General features: G+C 42.0%; 1 pseudogene; it reads right to left on the reverse strand.

The window, feature by feature from the left end:
• Positions 1-6,085: 6,085 nt before the first annotated feature.
• LOC128581098 (grpE protein homolog 2, mitochondrial-like) lies at positions 6,086-6,725 on the reverse strand (annotated as a pseudogene).
• Positions 6,726-6,975: the final 250 nt, after the last annotated feature.

A 6,975-nucleotide genomic window follows, 5' to 3' on the forward strand; every position in this document is an offset into this window, starting at 1 on the left:
AAAGAACTGGCCCTCAAGATCATCCATTAAGAAAATTTCTTGCTAACCTCTCATAAGCAAGGAGGTATAAATTGTTCCTATATCTAGCACCTAAAACTAAAGACTGTTCAATTCCACACAAACAATGAATTACAAGTTTACCTTACAGGTAACAGAACTGGAAACAAAACAGAATCAGACCTTCTTCCACCTACCCAGGGACTTCTACACAGTTGTTGGTTCCTTCACTCTCTTATTTTATATAAAATCTAGATTCCTCAGGCCTCACGAGAATGTAACCACTGCCTCACCGGTTTCCCCCTGTCCCTGCCTTTTTCTGCCTCTCTGTAGCCCTTTAAAATGCTGAAGGTTCCAATCTCTCCATTGGAAAAACAGCCACGACTTGTCTGTGGTTCATGTTTTTCCAGGCATGTCTTCAAAATCTTAGCTTAATAAACCTAAGACAGATTTTTGCCTCATTTATTTGGGTCAACAGTAGTGATCAGCAAAGGATCTAGGATCAACTCTAGATCTTTTTTAAATAAAAAGCTACCCAATCAGGTTTTTGCCACTCTTTACTTCTACAATTCATTTTATTTTATTTTGCTTATTTATTTTTTATATTTTGAGACAGAATCTCACTCTGTTGCCCTGGGCAGAGTGCTGTGTCATCATAGCTCACAGCAACCTCTAACTCCTGGGCTTGAGCAATCCTCTTACCTCAGCCTCCTGAGTAGCTGTGACTACAGGTGCCTGCCACAAAACGGGACTAGTTTTTCTATTTTTTAGTAGAGATGGGGGGGTCTCACTCTCGCTCAGGCTGGTCTTGAACTCCTGAGCTCAAGCAATCCACCCACCGCAGCCTCCCACAGTGCTAGGATTACAGGCATGAGCCACTGTGCCTGGCTGAGATCTGATTGTTAAAAGGAGCCTGGCACCTCCTCCCTCGCTTGCCAAGTGCTGTACCTGCTCCCCACTTCACCTCCGCTTTGATCAGAAGCTCCCTGAGGCCCTTGACAAAACCAGATGCCAGTGCAGTCAGGGTTGTCAAGCACCCATGGTTACTTTCCCACAGAGGGACGATTTCACCGCATAAATTCAGCCCTGTCACTACTGGCTTAAGACCTTTCACTGGCTCCTGGTTATGGGTGACAGGGCCCAGCCCTCCTTTGACACCCCAGCCCTTCCTTTCTCACCAGCCTCACCTCCTGCCTTTGGCTCCCCTTCCATTTTGTGTTTCTGTGATAATTCCCTGCTCACTGAGCAGGGTTTTTCACGCTGCTATGCTTCAGTACACACCCCTCCATCTGCCTGAGCTGCACTTTGCCCCTGTCCATTTGTAAAGTCTTATTTATCCTTCCAAATCCAGCTCATGTAGCTCATGTTTTGTGACATCTGCAAAGAGGTTTTTTTTTTTTTTTTAATTGCTTGGGGTCCATTGAGAGCAGAAAGAATTAGTTTGCACTAATGCATTTGTTAGGTAAAGTCCCTCTTATAATTATGTCCCGCCCCACAGAGGAGTGCTATACACTGTAACTCCCCATCCTCTTCCCATTAATTTACTTTTTTAAAAAAATATATTTTCTGTTAAGCTGGTGGTTTGAAACCTCCACCCCTGGTGCACAGGGCCAGTGCTCTAACCACTGAGTGCCTAGCCAGACCCTTCTGTTTGCCCACAGTGTGATTTTCTTACTGCGCAGATTGCACAGAATCCAGTGATCAGTGCAGAGTCTGCCTTCCTCACTGGACTGCTAGCATCATGAGGACAGAGATGGGATGTGGGTCATCTGGAAATCCCAGCATCTAGCTCAAAGCCTGAATGAAAAGGGCAGATGAGCCCACATGACCTGAGAAAAAGGCTCCCAGGCTTTTCATTGAGTGGCAGACGTGACAGTTTCAAATGACAACTCTAGCTTTCTAGAACTCCTACAATCTGCATATACCTGTGTTTCTGCACAGCCTACATTTTAAAACAGCTTAGGAAATGTTCTAGAGGTTTATTTACTCACACCACCTACCCACAGTGTGCACAGAAACACCCCCCATGCGTTCTTCAGAGGCTGCAGGCACGGAGGAGCGCCATGAAGGTGATTCAACAGCCGGACAAGGCTCTCTTGGTTCCTCTCTCCCTGAGGTCTTAGCACCAAGTCAGACTGTTCTAAAGCCCTTTTCTCCAGCTGTGCACTTGAGATTTATTTCATGGAGTTCTAAGGGATCCCACTCCACACACAGATTTGTGTTTGTATGTTGGGATTTTTGAGGGGAAGACATAAACACGTTTATTCAGTTCGTGTTTTTTTTTTTTTTAGTACAATTCTAATTCATGTTTCCTTCAAATAAACCGTTAATGTTCAACTGCAAATCAGTCCCCAGAATCTCTGTTAAGTGTAACAGAATTTCACATTGCCAGTAAGTCCCAAAAGGCTATATTTCAAGCTAAGGCTCATGGCAAACAACATCCTTCCCACCAAGAATGAACCAGTTTGATGAAAGTATTTCAAATTGTATATAAACCCAGCACCTTGTACCCCATAATTGCATTAATGTACACAGCTATGATTTAATATATATATATATAAAAGAATGAGCCACTTTTCGACGGCTTAGGAAGGCTGGGATCAAAAACAGAGTGGCAAGCGGCACCTGTGGCTCAGTGGGTAGGGCGCCAGCCCCAAATACCAAGGGTGGTGGGTTTGAACCTGGCACCGGCCAGCTGAAACAGCAGTGGCAACTGCAACAAAAAATAGCCGGGTGTTGTGATGGGCACCTGTAGTCCCAACTACTTGGGAGGCTGAGGCAAGAGAATCACTTAAGCCCAAGAGTTGGAGGTTGCTGTGAGCTGTAACGCCACGGCACTCTACCTAGGGTGACAGAGTGAGACTGTCTCAAACAAACAAACAAACAAACAGAGTGGCCGATATAATAATATAACGAGGGAGGATAACTCAATTAAAAGCAATCCTGCTAGATTAGGAAATTTTGTGCCATTTCGCCTAAGTTTAAAGCCTAAAAAAAAAAAAATACTTTTCCACAAACCTTTATTTGGTGATACACATGTGCAGGGCCCAGACCTGGCTGATCAGAGGGAGCTCAATGTGATGTCCCTGGGCCTGTAAGGAGCCAGGGACCATCAGACCTCACAGTCAGCTGTAACATGAGCTAAGGGAAGGAGAAATTTGCTGGGGACAAACCTGGAAAGTTTACTGATGGAATGGTATATGAGCCTTGAAGAATAGCAGAATTACAACCGGTAAAGATGGGGAAGAATATCATTCTAGAAAATGGGGGCAATGTGGGTTAAGGAGTAGAGGGATCTCTGCAGGGAGGGTCCCCTCCGCGAATGGTGGCCATGTCTATAGCATTAGGTACATCGGGACAGGTGACTATGGCAGGGGAGGGGAGATAAGGGTGGAAATACAGCTTCTAAGTCATATCCTAAGAGACTGAAATGCTTCCATGAAGAATGTTATTCGGGAGGCAGTAGGGAGCCAGTAGGACTGTGGGCAAGGACATACAGGACCTGAGTTTTGCTGGGGGTCAGCGACTCTGGAGGCAGGTGGTGTAACGAATGGATTTGAAGAAAGAGGTCAAAGGCAGAGAGCCCAATTGGTGTTTATAACTTTTCTTCTTCACACCTCACTGCTTAGATTTTATGACACGTTACAGATTAGCATGCACAAGTTTTATCTTCACACCTCCCCTCCTCTCAGAAGGCAGGCATTCAGACTCAGTGAAATGATTCCCTCTCCTGCCTCCATGAGGAAGACAACCTCGACAATTATCACACAGGTTGCTTCTCGTATGCAGCTGACTTGAGATTTTTCACCCCTTCTAGTAAAGGCTAAGTGCTATAAAATGTTTACTTACGTGGCCCGAAATTACAATGTGAGCTTTTATTTTAAAATATGTGGACTCTAATTTAGCGATTCTATCGATGAGAAATTTATTCCAAGGAAATAGTCAGGGTGGCCACAAAGCTTTACCAGAAAGGACACTCATCTTTGTAGTGACAACAATAAATACAGAGATGGATTTGTTCTCTGAATTTATTGTCTGATTTATCATCTCTGAATAATAATTGTTATTTGTTTTCTGATTTATTATCTCTGAATAATAATTTTCAAAAATGGAAGCAGGCTAATTGAAAGAAGATTGGGTAAATAAGTTTCACAGACAATTAAATCCTTTATAGAAGAATATCTAATAATATGCATAAATGTTATAATGTAAAGTTAAATTTAAGAAGATTACAAACAGGTATGATTACATTTTTTTGTTAAAAAAAATTAATAAATAGGGCGGGCGGCACATGTGGCTCAAAGGAGTAGGGCGCCAGCCCTATATGCCAGCCCCATATGCCAGAGGTGGCGGGTTCAAACCCAGCCCCAGCCAAAAACTGCAAAAAAAAAAAAGTTAATAAATAATTTATGGAGGGAAATCCTAAGGGTATTAACCACACTTACCATAGTGGATAGCTTTGGTGAAGGGTATTATGGGTGATTTTTATTTTATTCTTTGGCCTTTCTTATATTTTATAAGTTTTCTACAATGAATATGTAACAATGAATATCAAATGAAATGAATATTGAAAAAATAATATTTTTGATAATCAGGAGGAAATGCTACTTAAAAATTACTTTTATGCACTAGGGGTAGAGTTTAAAACTGTTCTTAGTTACCTTACATCTGTTGGGTGAGTCTGGGCTTTGGAGTCTCCATTTGAATGAGGAGATTCTTTTTTTTTTTTTCATTCATTCATTAAGCCCTTTATTAGACAACTTCTTTACAGAACACCAGCTATAAGCAAGACTGGAAAAAATAAATACATAGGTCCATTAACTGTAGAAGATTAGTACATAAGAGAGGTAAATGTTTATATAAATGTGACCTAAGACAGATATAAAAACTAGGAAATAAAGCTTGTCAATGAAAGAGAGTAGTAATTTGTTGAGTACCAATTAAAAAAAATTTTTTTTCACAGGCCGTGGTGGCACATGATTATAGTCTGAGTTACTAGAGGGGCTGAGGTGGGAGGATGGCTTGAGCTCAGGAGTGCAAAGCCAGCCTGGGCAACACAGCAAGACCATGCATCTGTGGAATTAAAAAAAAAGAAAAAGGAGGGGGAAGGGAAATTTGCTAAGAGGGGAGGAGAATACTTATATCACTAATAATAATAAAGAAGATGAGTAAACTTTCAAAGAAAAAACCTTTCGACATAACTAAATGAAATGAGAACTTGTGGGAACCTAACATTTTTTGTCCTGAAAACCCTCCCTTATACTCCAGTAAAGGATTATAAGGCAAATCTAACAAGGAGGCAGAGAAGTAACGGCTGGTGGAATGAGATGTTGTAGGTAAATGTAACAGACTTTGCTGTTGGTGCTGGCTCAGTTTGCCTGAAATGATTATAAACCTAGGGAGGCTGAAAATAATTTAAAGATAACCCAGAGCCAAGCAAGCACAAGCTTTCATGGCCATCCTTGCTTGAAAGGGGTCTGGGTATCTTGGATTTCTTAATGCTCCCTGTCTTCCAAGCCTTACCTGGGTGTTTAGCCCCTGCAACTGGGAGTCTTGAGAGGGGTGAGGATGGGGTGACGAGAGCATGAAGCCTACCTAGTAGGGACCATAAGGATAAAAGATGGCTAAAGGAAAAATAATAATAAAACAAAAAGGGAAGTCTTGAAAACCTGTGTGTATAAAAATCAGCCCAAATGATTATTTTGTACACGCGTAAAATAAAATTCAAGATACTATACAATTCCTGTCATAGGGACAACCAGAAAGGAATAGTTAGTTGAAAACACATAGTTAAAAAGATTTTGGATGCAAAGTCATCTGAGTCCCAATTTAAAAATAATTTTCCTAAATGTATTTTGATAAAGACCATAAGAACACTTGTCACATTGTTCAAATGCCCAATGGCAAGACTTCTGATAAGACCAAACAGGTCACATTAAATCAACAGAATATCTTATAAATAAAGCCAATATGACTAAATTCAAAACATACCACATGAAGTACCTCATGTCCAATATAAACCTACTTTAATAAATAAAAGAAACACGGTGACTGCACTTTGGAGAACATTGAGTTACTGATGGCCTGTTCAAAGTCTTCTCTGAGACTCGACTGCCACTTCCACCCGGGCAAGTCTAATTTATGGCCATGAAGTTTATATCCATCTTGCCTTACTAAAGCCACAGTGCCAGCCTGCATCTCAACACCAGCTGGCACATGACAGATGAGTTCATGCTCATGAGGGTCACATTTGTCACCAGTGGGTATTAGCCTTTCCAGGCCATGCTTGGCAAACACACATTTCAGCTTTGCCTCTAAGAGTGACAATCCTCGGAAGACCTTTTCTAGAATGAGTTTCTGGTCCCCAGGCTCTGATTCTTTACAGATGCATTCTGTGGTCTTGTCTATGATGTCTGCCACTTCTACTAAGTCCTTACAGAAACTCTGGATTCCAAATATCTTGGCGTCTTCCACACATCTCTGGGTTCACCTCTTTATGTTTTCACAGTCAGCTATAGCTCTCTGATATCTCACTGTTAAATCTTGGACTTCCTTCTCTAGTTTAACGGCTTTTGCCCTTCAGGCTCATTCAGCAAGAGAGGGTCCAAGCTCATCAGGAGGGTCCTCAGAACTGCAGTCCTCACCGGCAGTTCTCTGGGTGGCAGTGCTGAATAGATGTAGCCACCCCTGCTCTCCCATGCTGCACTTGGGGCCAGCAGGTGCCCACATCAACCGCACAGCCATAGTCCCTGAATGAGATTCTTTGAGATGAACTCAAAGATCCTTTACAACAACTCTAAGATCTTACCACATTATCTACACCTTTTTGGATAGCACCAGACATGAATGTTGTCAGAGCCCCTATCACAAGGTAACTCATTTTCAGTTATGTGTCTGCTTCTCCCAGGGACTGAAGCACCTTAGGGTGTTCAGTGTACAACAGTATTGTAACTCTTCTTTTTGTCTGATTTTGAGTGA

This window comes from Nycticebus coucang, chromosome 3 (genome assembly GCF_027406575.1).
Source record: "Nycticebus coucang isolate mNycCou1 chromosome 3, mNycCou1.pri, whole genome shotgun sequence".
In the NCBI taxonomy this organism is placed as follows: Eukaryota; Metazoa; Chordata; class Mammalia; order Primates; family Lorisidae; genus Nycticebus; species Nycticebus coucang.